Source organism: Perca flavescens, chromosome 14 (assembly GCF_004354835.1).
Source record: "Perca flavescens isolate YP-PL-M2 chromosome 14, PFLA_1.0, whole genome shotgun sequence".
In the NCBI taxonomy this organism is placed as follows: Eukaryota; Metazoa; Chordata; class Actinopteri; order Perciformes; family Percidae; genus Perca; species Perca flavescens.
The window spans coordinates 3382126-3399374 of record NC_041344.1 but is presented as its reverse complement, the minus strand read 5'-3'; the positions used below and the strand labels follow the sequence as shown (position 1 = coordinate 3399374).

Below are 17249 nucleotides of genomic sequence, written 5' to 3'. Positions count from 1 at the left end.
TTACTCACAAAAATATCATGAGTGTAGATGTCCCCTCTGCGGCGCCGTAGTTTATTTTTATCTTTTATTAGCAAAAGGCATAGCCACACATTTGCCTAGGCCTGGCCTATTTTCCTTCCGTAGCTCCTCTCTATGAGTCTGATGTCACGTCACATTGTCAACATGGTACATGAAGCAGAACATAGTGGGGCATATGGCTAATGCTTTTTGAAAACATAAGGCTTTCTTCTTCATAATCAAAAGACAAAATCACATTTTTGTATACATTTTTATTCATTTACATTCGTAAGCTACAGAACAGCGTCTTTCAAAACATGACCTGCGCGAAAGAGGAAAAAAACATGATTGTGTCTCTATCCCCTGCACATTTCAAAGTAAACTTACACCTGTGTGTGTGTCTCTGTCTGTGTGTGTAGTGAGTTAATGCTGAAAACGCAACATTTCCTGATATTGCTTCTTCAAAATAAAAGCTTTTACTTAACTTAATTTTGAATGATTCATAGGAAATCCTATGTGTTTTTACCATTTTACAGCCGCTTTATTGACCACTAGAGTGTGATAACATCCAAAAACACAAAACTCCCTCTCAGTGGTTCCTGTGACATGACTGCCTGGGATGTACCATCTTGGAAATAGGGGTAATATATAGACTAGTTATCGTCATCAGCTTTATTGCCAGACTCAAGGTCCATTCAGAAGACACAGACATGACAAACAAAATCATTAAAAAGACAAAGATAAACATATACAGAGAAATAAAAACAAAATTAACAACAATACTGCATTTCTAGAAAAGACACTTAACATAGTGATGATTGGTATCGTATGGCACTAAACCTAGCAGCATAACAATGCTGTTCTGGTAGGCGTTCAGGTAACAAATGTAGATCAGACTCCTCAATAATGCCTGGAAGGTGCTGACCTCTGCATTACAAAACAGGTCACTTGCACTAGAGCACCTGGGTTTGTTGAGCAGTATCCTCATACGGTCATCATTATGAGCAACCTTAAAGGTGCACCAGGAGTTCCTGCATGGCTTCAGCACAATTTCATTTTTGCCTCAAATGGTAGACATCTGTCTTTGATCCGCTAGCTGCCTGCCCCCTGAACACACCGTGAAAAAGCCCAGTCTCGGGAGACAACACGGGGGTCGTAAACGTCAAACAAACACTAGGGGCACAGGCTGTGCACCAAAATACAACAAACCACGTTCCAGCCAATCACCAACAAGATGGTTGGGGCAGGGGGTGGGGGTTAGGGACAGTTAGTCAGTTAGGCATGACAGTTACGGAAACATGGGGGGAGGGGCGAGCTTGCTCAGTTTTGTTTGGAATTTACTTGGAACGTCAACAGAAGTGACCATGCAGGAACTCATAGTGCACCTTTAAAGGTGCCCTGCCACATGCATTTCATGACTTTGTGGTAATGTCTGAAGTTCTACCATGGACTCTGTAACATTTTTTGTGGAAAAAGTAAGTAAGTAAGTAAACTTTATTTATATAGCACCTTTCACAGACAAAAGGAGTCACAAAGTGCTTTACAGTAAAACAAAAACAGAGCAAAGACAACACAGCTATATGGCTAATAAAATGCTTGTCTAAAAAGATGAGTCTTCAGGTGTTTTTTAAAGGTTTCCACAGAATCCAAAGCTCTCAAGGCTAAAGGGAGAGAGTTCCAGAGCCCTGGGGCCACCACAGAAAATGCACGATCACCTCTTGTTTTAAAACGTGTTCTAGGAACAATTAAGAGCTCCTGACTTGAAGACCTCAAAGAGCGACCAGGAGTGTGTGCGTGCAGTAGTTCCTGGATGTACGTGGGAGCTTGGCCATGTAAGGCTCTATAGGTAATAGTTAAAATTTTAAAATTCACTCTAAAACCAATCGGTAGCCAGTGAAGAGCCTTGAGCACAGGAGTAATATGAGACCTCCTGCTGGTCTTAGATAAAAGTCTTGCTGCTGCATTCTGTACGACTTGCAGTGAGCCCAAGGATGATTTGTTTAAGCAGGTGTACAGTGCATTGCAATAATCCAAACGAGAGGAAACAAAAGCATGAACAAGCATCTCCATCTCTCTTTGAGAAACCACAGATCTAATTTTAGCAATGTTCCTGAGATGGAAAAAACAGGAACAAACCACAGACTTCACATGACTGTTAAAACACATAGATTTGTCAAAAATGACACCCAGATTACGCACAGCATTACAGTCTGAAACTGATAGAGTCCCAATGGCCTGCCTAATCCTAGGGGTAATGTTGTCTGGGGCAAAGATCATCACCTCACATCACATCACAAAAAATGCCTTGGTTACCTTGTTTCAAGCCATTCTAGCGTGGTATAAAGCCTACAGTAAGACAGATTTCTGCCAGTTCTTATTAATATTCAACAAGCTAAGCTGTTTGAATCTGATTGGCTAACAGCTAGCCAATGAGAGCCTGGCTGTCAGAATCCTTTACCCAGCCCAACTGGGTGAGCTAATGAATAGTAATGAGCTCAGGCAGTATGATGTCAGAATGACCAGCTTTTGTGATTGGTCTGATTTCTCCGCTTATTTCTGTTCAGTAGCTAGAGCTGACAGAGGAGGTAGCAGTTCATTTTCACATTCACCACATAACACAAACACATATGGACCTAACAGATTTAAAAAAATGCAAGTAAAAATGGTTTTGTATGGGCACCTTTAAGCTTCTGCATGCTTGCCTTTTTTAAACTTAGTCCATAAGGGAGCAGTACACAAAGGAGAGGAATATGCTTTAAAAAGACTCATTTTGACGTCATCCGTGCTCATGTGGAATTTTCTTACCAGCGTGTCAGCTTGGGCATATAATACGCAACGCTGCCTGTGTATCCTCATCATCAGATAACTGATCCTTAATGTAGTGAACCATATATTACATTTTTATTACAGACACTCATCACTTGTCCTGACTGATACAAGTCTGGAAAACAAAGATCTTGGTCCACTTTTGTCCTACATATCAATACATTTTTGTCATTATACAACACATGATACTCAAGTTAGTTACTCGCAAAAGAACTAAGACACAGGCAGCGAAGTGATGCCGAATGGTGCTGGGTAGGGTGACCAGACGTACCGAAAAATTCGGGACAGTCCCGAAATCCAAGCAGTTGTCCAGAATCCTGCCCTAATTGTCCCGAAAATTAGAGCAAAGTGTCAAGAGCAGACTCTTGAGTAGTGCTACTCTGATAGAACATTAAAAACTTCATGGTGATCGAGTCGTCCTGCAGCCGGCTCCCGTCGGCTGCTCATTGGCTGCGACATTAGGCTACGTAGGCAGCTAGGCACGAATTGTGATAACACGCATTGCTATTTTTCATTCATTCATTCATTCATTGTTGAAATGGAGGATCAGGCTGGTGTCCCGGGACGCGATGAACACGTAGCTAAAAAGCAAAAACGTCTCTGCAGGTACCGAGTGGAGTGGGTAGGGAAATACCCCTGGATTCCTGCAATTTTACCTGATGCAAACGAAGCGTTTTGCAATGTTTGTAGGAAGGAGTTTAGTATATAAATAAATAATTTTGTTGCAGAGTTTTGAAATTCCGGTTAAGTGCGGGCAGCCACGAGAAGGAGTGATTGGATTGGGTGTTGCTAATGTTAAAACACAGTCATTGTGTTTGTTTTATTTGTTTCATAATGACACTGGAGTTCATGATTTTAATGATTTTTTTATTTGTATTTTCAGGTTTACCTCCTCCATCCTGTCCCGATTTTTACCCATTCTCATCTGGTCACCCTAGGGCTGGATTATGCTGCCATGCTAACACACTAACTACTAACATTACCGAAGGACCGGGCAAGCGAGCCACAGCTGGTAACCGTGACAGACATAGGACAGGAACCACAAGTTTGACTTCCTCATGATGGAAACATTTACATTTGGCCAAAACAACCGTGTAGCCTGACTGAACTGGGACACAGGTTATGTTCTCTACAGGTCGCTGTGCAATCTATGTAGCATTATGTTATGAAATATTATTGTGGCTAATTCCCACAAACTGACACGCAACCATAATGTGTAATGTACAGGGTAGACGCGCTGCTTTAGTAAACTATTTTGTAGATCACACAAAAACAAAGATTTGTCTTCATCTTCACATAAACCTAGACGAAGTTCTAATCTTTAATGAAAGGTTATTTCATTTTTATAAATTACAGGGTGAGAAAGTAGTAGAACCTAAAATCGAGGTTGAGGTCTTTCTAGTGGTTGTTGCAAGCATTTTAAGCCGAGAAAGGGTAGCTGTCAGTCGGGTACAGACAACTGCACTGAGCAGTCTTTTTAGTGGTTGTTGCAGTAATTTTAAGATGAGAAAAGGTGGCTGTCAGTCTGGTACAGAGAATAGCGAGGTGGTGGTCTTTTTAGCGGTTGTTGTTGCTTTTAGCTGATAAAAGATGACTGTCAGCCTGGTAGAGAGCTCTGGGGCAACGCAAGGCTAGCATCTACCTAATATATTGGGATATGGGGTTTAGCCTGGCAACCCCAGTAAACTTTGATTCAGGGGTTAGCTAGACCTTTAAAGTTCACAAAATAAACCACAAATAGAAAAACTGAGAAACAAAAGAAAAATTAACAAGGCTTAACAATGAAATGTAAGACTTTTTAGGACTTTTTAAGGACCCACGGAACGGAGTATAAGATCTTATCTCACTTTTCGAGACTTCGTCTTCAGTTACACAGACTAAAGTTCTCTGGTCTCCTTCCAGACTGGAGCTACACTTTTTTTTTTTTTTTTAACGTCACTACAACAGGAAGTACACAGTTCCTGTCACCTGTGGATTCTCATGTGTTTATTTAAAGTTCCACTATTTCTAAAAGATTTCTTACAGACTGAGCAGCTGTATGGTGTCTTACATGTTGAATCATGTTTCAGAGAGTTTAAAGCTGACTGAGGTTCTCTGGTCTCCTTCCAATCAGCACTGTCATCAGTCTCAGGTTCAGAAGAGTCTCCAGTCTGGTCTTCAGTCTCTGGTTGTAAAAGTGAATTTAGATGTGAGTTCCTGGCTGGTTCTGGTCCTCCACAGTCTTCTCCATCAGTTTCTGTTTCCATGTGTTGAGTTTCTCTGCTGGCTGGAGGCTCTGCCTCTCTGTTCTCCTTCGTTTGACTCTGATGAAGCTGCGACGACTGACGACCGACACATTTATGACTTTTGAGCTTTTCTGGCCAGGCAAATGTTTTGTGACAAACACTGCAGCTGAATGGCCTCTCTCCTGTGTGAGTCGTCATGTGTCTCCGTACATTTCCACTCTGTGTAAAAGATTTCTTACAGATTGAGCAGCTGAAAGGTTTCTCTCCCGTGTGAGTTCTCATGTGTCTCGTCAGATTTTGCTTGGTCCAAAATCTTCTCCCACACTCAGAGCAGCTCATTGGTTTGTCACCAGCACCAGATCCCGAACCGCAGACGAGAACGTCCTGATCTTTCAGGGAGTTTAAAGCTGACTGAGGTTCTCTGGTCTCCTTCAAATCAGCACGGTCATCAGTGTCAGGTCGGGGTTCTGGTTCCTCCTGACCCACACTGGAGCTACACTCCTGCTGCTTTATTACATCGCTAACACAAGTAGACATCTTTTGTCCCTTGTGGACTCTCATATGTATTTTTAAAGTTCCTTTGTCTATTAAGGTTTTCTTACAGACGGAGCAGGTAAACGGCCTCTCTCCTGTGTGGATTCTCATGTGTTTCTCCAAACTCCCTCTCGCTGTGAAACCTCTCTCACAGAACGAGCAGCTAAATGGCCTCTGTCCTGTGTGGATGGTCATGTGTATCCGTAAATTTACATTTTGTCCAAAAGACTTCTTACAGACTGTGCAGCTGAAAGGTCTCTCTCCTCGGTGAGTTTTCATGTGTCTCGTCAGAAGTTTATTAAGGCTAAATCTTTTGTCACACTCCGAGCAGCTAAAAGGTTTCTCTCCTGTGTGGCTTCTCATGTGTGCCTGAAAACCTTCCCTCTCTATAAAAGATGTCTTACAGACTGAACAGCTAAAAGGTTTTTCTCCCGTGTGTGTTCTTATGTGTTTCCTTAAAGTTCCTTTTTCTGTAAAACATTTCCCGCACTCAGAGCAGCTGAAAGGTTTCTCTCCCGTATGAGTCATCTCGTGTCTTTCCAGACGTGACTTGAAGTCAAATATTTTCCCACATTCAAAGCACCTAAATGTTTTCTTACATCTTGAATCATTTTTCAGAGAGTTTGAACCTGACTGAGGCTCTGCTTCTCTGTTCTCCTCACTTTGTCTCTGATGAAGCTGTGAGGACTGAGCTTCCTCTTCATCATCTTCACTCTTCACAGGGACAGGAGTGAATGGGAACTTGGTGATATCAGCCTCCTCCAGCCCTTGAAGCTGCTCTCCCTCCTGACTGCTCCACAGTTCCTCCTGCTCCTCTTTAATGTGTGGGGGGGGCTCTGGCTCCTGCTGGTCCACACTGGAGCTACACTCCTGCTGCTCCTCTTCACCAACAATCACTTTCTTAACGTCTGGAGGTAAAGCTGAAACACAGACAACGTAATAGTTGTTAAGACAAAACAAAGGCTATGATATTATAACCCTAGTTCATAAAGCACAGGCGGAGCTCTATACCGGACTCAATGGGTAATCTTAAAAACGCATTCACACACTGAAATTTAAATAAATGTAGCCGGCTAATCAGGATGTGCTTACCTAGAAACATGCAGCAGCACAGTGTAAAAAGGCAGCATCTCTGCCTTCTGACATCCTACACCCCTTCAGCAACAGCATAGGAGCAACAGGGCTCCCAGGAAGAGGGCTCTGCCTGTGCTTATAGAACTTCGTTCAGAGCTTTTCAGCCGTGCAGCCCCCATCCTCTGGAACTCACTCCCACAAGCCATCCGTGACACTGACTTTCTCCCCAGATCAAAATCCCATCTAAAAAGTTCCCACCGGGGGGCGGAGACACGGACCACTAGGGGTTGTCTCACGACCAAGGTTATAATCATTAACGAAAACGAACGAAATAACGAAAACTAGGTGGGAAAAAACAATGTCGTTAACTGAAATAAAATAAAAACGAGGCATTACAAAAAAACGATAACTAAACTAAAACTGTAATGTCTGTTTGCAAAACTAACTAAAATGAAATAAAATTATCGAGTAAATGTCCTTAGTTTTCGTCTTTGTCAATGTCTTTCACAGAGCAAATAACTGAGTTGACATTTCCGACCTCTTTTATTCAGTCTATGCCGTAGACATGTATAGTTTCCGACTGGGAACCCAGAAATTCCGACATTCCACGTCAAATTGAACACAACACGTCCGTGCCCCTCGCCTGGCATCATGGCGGTACCAAAAGTCGGGAGAAAGCGGCAGAGTCCTATCTGATTATGACTGGGTCAGATAAAAGCAAGTGCCTCGCAGTGGAAGGTGGTAAAATAAGTGGACAATTCCCACGAATTTGAAAGTACATTTGAGAAGCGCGCACAAGGAGGCTAACCTAGCTTACCTTAACAAGCAGCGACAGGGCAAGGAGAAGGCAAAGCCCCCTTCCCCCGAAACAGAAGCTAATACAACCCCGGTACAGGGCCCGGATGTATGGGGCCAGGCAGCATGACGGAGACAACCGCAGGACAGAGAACACTACAGGAGGGCTTTCACCGGCGACCCGATAGCTGCTGGTTATTAAATACGCATCAACACTAAAAGCGTGATGAAGCGTGGGTTAATATGTGTGTGTTGATACTGGGATGTCTAGCTACACAACTGTGTGAGTTGATTGACTTCAAAAAGTTCATCACTTTAGTCGAACCAAAGTTCAAAACACCTGTTGATGTCTGTCTTCTTTAGTCTGTTGGCTATTTAGGGTTTTTCCTGACACAGTTACTAACACATTTTGCACTTACTGCTGCGTCTTGTGTAGACACAAAAGTGAGTACATCCGTCACATTTTAGTAAATATTTCATTATATCTTTTAATGGGACAACACTGAAGAAATTACACTTTGCTACAATGTAAAGTATTAAGTGTGAAGCTTGTATAACAGCGTAAATGTGCTGTCCCCTCAAAATAACTCAACACACTGATTGGCATGGGGTACTTTCCATAAAATCATCTCTCAATGCAAATCAAACCAGCTATTAGGCTAACCGACATAAAACCATGCCAATCTCTAGGTATGGTGAAGGTATTTGATGATGTGGGGGGTATGGTGAAGGGTATGTGATGATGTGGGGGTATAGTGAAGGGTATGTGATGATGTGGGGGTATGGTGAAGGGTATGTGATGATGTGGGGGTATGGTGAAGGGTATGTGATGATGTGGGGGTATGGTGAAAGGTATGTGATGATGTGGGGGTATGGTGAAGGGTATGTGATGATGTGGGGGGGTATGGTGAAGGGTATGTGATGATGATGGGGGGTATGGTGAAGGGTATGTGATGATGTGGGGGTATGGTGAAGGGTATGTGATGATGTGGGGGTATGGTGAAGGGTATGTGATGATGTGGGGGTATGGTGAAGGGTATGTGATGATGTGGGGGTATGGTGAAGGGTATGTGATGATGTGGGGGGTATGGTGAAGGGTATGTGATGATGTGGGGGTATGGTGAAGGGTATGTGATGATGTGGGGGTATGGTGAAGGGTATGTGATGATGTGTGGGGGTATGGTGAAGGGTATGTGATGATGTGGGGGGTATGATGAAGGGTATGTGATGATGTGGGGGGGCTATTTTAATTCCAAAGGCCAAGGGAACTCTATCAGGATGCATAGTATCCTGGATCCATGAAATAACTGGCCTTTAAAAATAAAAATCTGCCTGCCTCTATGGGAACCTAACATAGGGGTGGACTGACTTTAGTGTCCAGTGGTTTAGACATTAATGGCTGTGTGTTGAGTTATTTTGAGAGGACAGCACATTTACACTGTTATACAAGCTGGACACAGTGTCATTTCTTCAGTGTTGTCCCATTAAAAGATATAATGAAATATTTACAAACATATGAAGGGTGTACTCACTTTTGTAAGATAATGTATTTGTGCTCATCATCATATGTACATTTTATGTACTGGTGATATTGTTGAATACATAGTGAATACATATTTCTAAAATTGTATGATGTTTTTGTTGAGTTATTATTACACAATACTTTTTTCAGACCTTTTTGAATCTTGCCCCCATCAAACAACCCATATTAGAAAAAAAGACTAAAACTAATAAAAACTAAACTAACACTAAAACTAATAAAAACTAAACTAAAACTAGGCATTTTCAAAAAATAAAAACTAAAGCAAACTAGCAAACTAATTAAAACTAAACGGAATTTGAAAACAAAAAGTCAAAACGAAATAAAAATAAAAACTAATAAAAAATGCAAAACTATAATAACCTTGCTCCCGACCCCCTGCAAAACCCGCCTCACAAGAGGGTGGCCAGAGACTGGTCTGTAGCCAAAACCCCCGTGGCAGGAAGAGATGGCATTCACTAACTAATAATGGCATGAGAGAGCCCTCTATCCATCAAGCACTGCAAAAAAAAAAAAAAAAAAAAAAAAAAAAAGAAACAATAGAGCCGACAGGATCTAGCCTTTTCTCCGCGCACCAGCACTGGAACCAGGGCCACTTTGCCTTCTAACAGGCAGTGGTGGATCATGCTCTCGCCGCCTGGAAAGTTTATAATGTAATTGTCACAATTACATTATAATAATGTATAATTTCAACCAATGTCATAATTTAAAATTAAATTAAATTTAATTTAATGTAAATTGAATTTAGTATTATTTAGTGATTTTATTTGGTAAGAGTAAAGTGCTTTTGTTTTGAAGTCTCAATGCAAGGCCTTTTTGGGACGCTCGTGAGTGAGAGAGTCGGCAAGCTAACAGCAAGCGATGCACGGACAATTCAATGCTCCGATAAAAGCTTTAAGGTTGTTATAGCGGATGTCAGCGATCTAAGGAAGCCTCTGTTCCCTTGTGTACAAAATGCAGCCAACGAGGTGGTTTTGGGTCTGTATTTTGCATTTATGTATTCCTGTAGTAACGGTTTTATTCATACATGTGTGTTACAGTTTATTCTGTCATCTGAAATCACGGTTTGGCTTGGAGACAAAAATATAAATAAAAACATAATTTAAAGCGGTAAGTAGGCTTCCTTCCATATCTCATGAGTACAATGCTTTAATTCTCCAACCAGGCTCAAAAGCACAAAAGCACAATAAGATAATAGTCTACTACTACTACCACCATCAACTGTTTTAACTGTTTTATATATTTTAGTCTTTGTATACTTACGTACGTCTGTATGATTGTTGTCTTTTCCTGTTGTACTGCATGTGGCTGTGCTTTGCATTTCCTTTACGCATGTAAGTACTAGGGATGTAACGGTAAGAAAATTGAACCTCACGGTTATAGTGACCAAAATTATCACGGTTTCCTGTATTATCACGGTATAAGTGTGTTCAATATGTTCAGAAAGCACCGATAGGCTTACCCAAGCTGAAATAGTTTCAAAAAGTGTAATAATGTTTATTATATTACAAAAATATAGGCAACAAGCTTGTAAAAACTGGCTGCTGAAACACCGGCCCGCTGTAGGGGGTCCGGTAGGGAGTTTCCCGGGAGAAATAACAAACCGGGAGGGGTCCGGGAGATAGGGCTAAAAAACAGGAGAAACCCGGGAAAAACGGGAGTGTTAGCAGCTATGAATTACATTCATTTCTCTGTAATAATTAACATAAATGTAACATATTGCTCAGTAACAAACTGAGAATCACGTTCACGTTGTGAGTTTGTTGCGTGGGGAAATAAAATGTTGAGTGGCTCTTGATAAGCCAACGGTGGCGAAAAAAAATTAAGAATCTGTCAGTTGACTGCTAAATACCGGGGTGAACGATACCCATTTGAAATCAAAAGCTCATTTCAAGAACATGGTCCATACTGGGACTTAAACCAGCGACCCTCCGGTTCCCAACCCAACTCCCTACGGACTGAGCTACTGCCACCCCAGATACAAGGTAATGGAGCCATTTATACATTGTACAATGGACAAACGGAGTCTTTAAATGATTCAGATGTAAAGTTAGTCTCTGTCAAAGTGACGTCAAAATGAATGGGAGTCAATGGGATGCTAACGGGAGGTTTGGTAGCATCAACATGCTAACGGGATCAAAATGGCACCTTTGGAACTACGCTGTACAACATTGCTATATGTGAGCATCCAATTAGCTTTTGTTTAGGTAGGCTAATACAGCATATTAGCCTATTTTAACAATTATATTTATTTTTGGCCAGAGATTTGTTGAAGGTTTGGCTGAATTTTGAATGTGCTTTGCTGAATATATTAACAGTTTAAATAAAAATAAAAAGCTGAATTGTGAGTTTGTGTCACTGAGTTTTTGTTGTTTTTTTTTATAATTTTTTGGGGGCTTTTCCACCTTTAATTTTTGACAGGACAGCTAGGTGAGAAAGGGGAAAGAGAGGGGGAAGACATGCAGGAAATCATCACAGGTCAGACTCGAACCCTGGACCTCTGCATCGAGGCATTAACCTCTCAGTATATGTGCGCTCGCTCTACCCACCGAGCCAACCCAGCCACGCATCACTGAGTTTTTAAAGGTCAATACTGCTTCAGACCTGCCAACCTTGACAAACTTTTTTGAGTAGCAACTTACTGATTTATTTTCCAAGTTCTGGTTCATGAACACGGCGGCACACGTGGAAAAAATGCCATTAAATGTCAAATCTGTATACATTTTAAACAGGGATTAATTTGAGCCGGAGTTGAGCATTTTCCAGCACCTCAGACGTTGGACCCGGAACCTTTTTTATTGGATCCGGCACCTCCTGTCTCATCAGGAAAAATGAATCGCCTAAACGAAAAAAATAAACTACTGTTTGTGTAGTGTTCAATGTTGTTATCTGTCTTGTTAGGCTTTATTCCCCGTTGACGTTCCACAAAAATCTTGTGTTTGCATTTTCGATGCGTTTTGAGGTGAATTTTCAGGGTAAGACAGAGGGAGGGGAGAGGGACGGAGGGAGGGGAGACACTTCAAAAAGCGCTGCGCTGCACTTGTGCTGGTTGAGATTAGAGCTTAGATCGGGCCCAAAAAAAATCAAGCCCGACACTACCCGAGCCCGTGCACATTGTGTCCGAGACCCGGCCCGACACACTAACTGGAATTATGAGCCCGATTTCAACCCGACACTTTTATATTATGTGGGCAGTTATAACTGACGTTCTCAACTACAATTCAGAGTGGTTTGAACTGCAGAAATCTGTTTAAAATGATCTTAATGAATAGGCCTAATGCAACAAGAGCGAAGCATGTAAACTGCGCTGTTTTTGTATTCAGAATGGAATACATCGTAAATAGATCCGAATGAAGAAACTTAAAAAAAATAATAATAAAACCCAACTGATTTCTCTGTGAGGACTTGCCTCGCCCTCAGGGGTAGCTTATTCTTGGAGAAGTAACAAAAGAGGATGTTGAAGGCTGACTATCATCTTTTCTGCCACGGCGAGCCTGCTTCATGTGTCTGTTCATCATGCAAGTCCCCGTTTTATCAGCTGTCATAGGCGAGCAGCGTGCCGCACTCAGCATATGTTGTCACTGCCCACAACTTGTTTAAATTAGTTCCATACCTCCAACTTTCCTCCAAACTTGCTCAAAGGTAATTCTCCTGTTTTTATTTTTTTCTTTACATCCTCGAGCTCCATGTTACCCTTAAGCTCCACAATACAGCCCTCAGCCCCGGTGTGATGGAGACTCCGCGCGTAACATGCGTTACATTTTGTAACTGTAGTCTAACTTGTGTAACTTTTTGGACACATTTGTTACTTTGGCCTAAATATAGCCTATAGCCTATAGATAATATTTCTGATTATAGCATAGCTTTCTCCCCACCCAATTAGGCTAATAAAGTAATGATTCGGCCCGAGGATAGTGGCGGAAAATAACGGCCCGACTCGGGCAGAGAATCTAAACTCTAGTTGAGATTGCTGTTATAGCCTCATTACACTCAGGGGAAGAATGTCAAAAAGACAACAAAGTTTGCTTAACTTGTTCAAATACGCTGGCCAGTTGGATCTCAAACAAGTAAAAAAACGTTTCTGCCGATCAAGAATATGGAGACCACGGTGGGTTTTTGTTAATTTAATAGTCCCATGGATGAAAACCTTTTACATGTCGCACCGATGCAGTGCATGTTCTGAAATAAAAATAAACATTGTCCTGATGTACACACAGCATTGTTTAGATTTTTTTTAGTCAGAAAAACTACCAGGCAGTGTCATTTTTATTTTTTTGTTCCGTTACCTCCAACCCACGTTTTGAGTCGCCGGATCCACCCCTCCTCTGCGCTCCGGGACCTCCCACTTTACAGATTAAGCACTGATTTTAAACCGGGGAAAATAATTATGTTCAAGTAGGCTACTTGAATTAAATAAAACATTAATTATATTAAATACAATTAATTGGATCATAATATAGTCCAATATATTACACTGCATAATGAGCACTTTCACTTTTAGTACTTTAAGAATATTTTGATAATACTTTTGTACTATTACATAGGGAAGATGTTGAATGCAGGACTTGTAACTGACAAGTAATTTGTAACTCTACAACACAGTTTTTTCTACTTTTACTACAATACATGATGTGAGTAAGTCTTCCACCTCTGGAAATCACCACCAACAATCATGCATGAACACCTGCAGCAGTGTTTAACACTGAACACACGCCGCTCAGTTCAGCGTTTCCTTGCAGCTCCGCTACAGTAGCAGCTAACCGCTAACGTTAGCTGCTGTCCTGCCGGTCACATGGTCTCTAAACAGTCCGCTCACAGTGAAGTCCTGCACGGATCGACAGATGTTAGAGTCCGGCGGCTGCTCGCTCTGTTTGTTATAAGACACACACCGGGCAGATTGATGCGCTCACAGAGCCAATCTTTGCAGAGGTTACCGCTCAGTGTTTGGCTAGCTAATAAGCCGTTAGCCTGTTAGCTTGAGCTTCGTCTTAAGGCGCCGAGCGGCCAGCCAAAGTCCGACAGACACCGACACATTCTGCACATCCTCCGCTCAGTTTAACCGCTAACCCCCCGGTACCGGTCAGAGAGGCGGGTTTACTTTGTATCTCGGTCCTCCGGTAGGTCCAGCGACGGGCTCCGGTCAGTTTTTAATTAGCCTACATTAGTAACAGTTAATTTTGTTACGGTATGAACTAGGGGTGTGACGAGATCTCGTTGTACGAGATCTTGCGAGATTAAAACGTGACGAGATTTCTCGTCGAGGTGAAAAGTTGTCTTGTGAGGCGATGTGATGTCAGCGTGATGGAGTGTGAAATTACTATTGAAGATCCCACCCCCCGCCACTTTTAAATCATTTGTGTGGCAACATTTTGGTTTTCCTGCGGAAATAATAAACGGCGAAAGAGTGACAGACAAGACGAACACAATATGTAAACATTGTAAGAAAAAAATGCCGTACTACTAGCTAGTAGTTAGTAGAGAGCTGTGGTGGTGCTGGAAGTGTTTTTGCATCGTGTTTCGTTAGTTAGCGGTATACTGCATTTTTTTCTTACAATGTTTATATATTGTGTTCGCCTTTGTCTGTCGCTCTTTTCGCAGTTTATTATTTCCGCAGGAAAACCAAAATGTTGCCACACAAATGATTTAAAAGTGGCAGGGGGATCTTCAACAGTAACTCCACGCTGACATCACGCTGACATCACATCGCCTCACGAGACAACTTTTCACCTCGACGAGAAATCTCGTCTCGTTCTCGTGAACCCAATCTCGTGATGTGTCTCGTCTCGTGGAGTAAGCGTCTCGTCACACCCCTATCATGAACTTAATCCTAGGAAAGGCAAAACAATATAAGACCTTTGTAACGAAATCCAAGACTTCGTATATCAAATGCAAGGCGTTATTAATAATAATATAAATATTTCTCCAAAGTTGACAGGTAGGCTACGTAAATTAATTCATTTCACAATTTCACCTTTCTACATCTCCCTTGGGGAAACCCAGAGATATACGGGGTAAAGCAACCAAACTAAACGGGAATGAGGGAGGAATAACACTTGCATCTGATGCTTTCGTTTTACTATCAGTAGCTGATATCCCCGCTTGACATTTGAGGAAGGAACCCGACGCTGTGATTGGTCAAACTCTTCTTCTTTAGTTTTTTTTTCCAGCATGCTCGTGGCTGCTACGCTGTTTTAGCCATAGGTTTTATAGCCACTACCACCATCAAGAGTTAGACTGAGACGGTTACTGCGCGTCAACGAGTGAACTCAAAGCAGTCATCTGATTTTTGCGTAGTTTAAATTGACAAATCGTATCACCGTATTTTGATGTCAAAATGCGTATCTACTACTCAAAATGCGTACAGGTTGGCAGGTCTGCTGCTTAGAAGTGAAAAGAAAACAAGCAAATCCGAAAAAATGTGAAAGGGCTCAAAACAAATCAGGAAAAAAAAAAGGAATTTAAAAAAAAAAAAATAAATAAATAAAAAAAAAAATATAGGGTCTTGCAGTCTGTTGTCTCCAACATGTGACCTGATTTGGAGTTCAGGTCAGCTGTGCAGCAAAACAAGTTAACCCTGAAGTTACCTCACTAACCCTGAATTCTGGAATTACTAAATAACACAAACACACACACACACACACACACACACACACACACACACACACACGTTAACACGTTAAGTGTTAATACCAGAGAGCCTTTCCAGTGTGTAGCAGCCTGGTTCTGTTACCTTGGTGGAGGGAACAGGGAGAGGACTGTGTGTGCTGACTGTTCTCAGAGTCCATGTCAGAGTTTAGAAAAGTCTCTCTTCACACTCACTGCTGGCCCACCTGGGTTGGACAAAATACGGAGAAACAGCAACACGTTAGCAGGAGCTAGCTGCTAGCGGCTAACCTTAGCTTTACAACAAGCTGGAGAAATAACACGTAAGCAGGAGCTAGCTGCTAGCGGCTAACCTTAGCTTTACAAAAAGCTGGAGAAACAACACGTTAGCAGGAGCTAGCTGCTAGCGGCTAACCTTAACTTTACAAAAAAGCTGGAGAAACAACACGTTAGCAGGAGCTAGCTGCTAGCGGCTAACGTTAGCTTTGGCACCAAGCTGGAGAAACAACAGCAACACCTTAGCAGTAGCTAGCTAGCTGCTAGCGGCTAACGTTAGCTGTAGCAACATGTACCGCGTTTCAACAACAGACCTGCTCTGTGTAACTTCGTTTCAGCTTTTAAAACCACATCCAGCAGTTCGGGACCTTTCATTCTGTTAGGAAACTAAACACTGACGCCTTTTACTCCGCCGTCTGATGGATGGATTAGAAGATATTATCAGTTAGCCACAGTGAAGACCATAGAGCTTCCGGGCAGAGAAGTAGCCGAGTTTCAAAATAAAAGCCCCGTGAGTTTTTTTTCCATTGGCAGAACATGCTCTCAGTACTTGAGTTGTTTCAGTGAATCTCTGGTTTCTTTCCCATATCCCTGTTTTGAGCTTTTCAGATATCAGATTTATTTGACTTATTTTAATTTGTTTCTGGTTTTAAAACCACATCCAGCAGTTTGTGCTATTTCTTTCGTTAGTAAACTTACAGAATGTACTAATGTAAGTCCATAATGTAGTAATACAGATAGTTCTACACAAAGTAATACACTGTTATACAGACAGTAATACACACACATACAGACAATCACACACACACACACACAAACACGCACGCACACACACACACAAACACACACGCACACACATACACACACACACACACACACACACGTTTACTGGTAAACTGGTAAACCTCGTGATGCATTCAAAGTTATTGTAAAATACTCTTTTTTTTCATCTGTTTTTGTCATTTAACGGCAATTTGCTGGTGTAAGAAGTAATTATTAAAAGTTATTATATATTTATCCCAACCAAACCTGGTAAATTAGGCCTCCGTACACCACGCGTTGTTACAGGGAGTTACAGTCTGGAGAAGATGAATGAAAAGTATTAATGTGATAATAAATCCACTGATATAAACACATGTTGGGATGTCACCTTGGCGTGTTCTTCAGGCTGCATACCTCAGCAGCTCCGAGTCCCATCAGCGTTTGGGATCTGCTGGGATCAGCAGCCGTCTGAGGACACCCGCTGCTGCTCAAATATCACAGCAGACCTGGACTGATAGACAGACAGACAGACACACTCGCTCACACGTTATACTGGCAGCAAGGGCTGGGCTTGGTTTCAACATCGGGGGGGTGGGGGGCTGTGTGTGTAAAGCAGA

General features: G+C 41.9%; 1 long non-coding RNA gene across 1 annotated transcript; it reads right to left on the bottom strand.

Annotated features, from left to right (window-relative positions):
* Positions 1-6399: 6399 nt before the first annotated feature.
* On the bottom strand, positions 6400-16349 carry LOC114567682 (uncharacterized). Its single transcript, XR_003694218.1, has 3 exons — positions 16185-16349; positions 15722-15821; positions 6400-6502 (listed from the first exon to the last, which is right to left on the bottom strand). It is a non-coding gene; the product is annotated as an uncharacterized LOC114567682 (long non-coding RNA).
* Between the last annotated feature and the right edge of the window lie 900 nt (positions 16350-17249).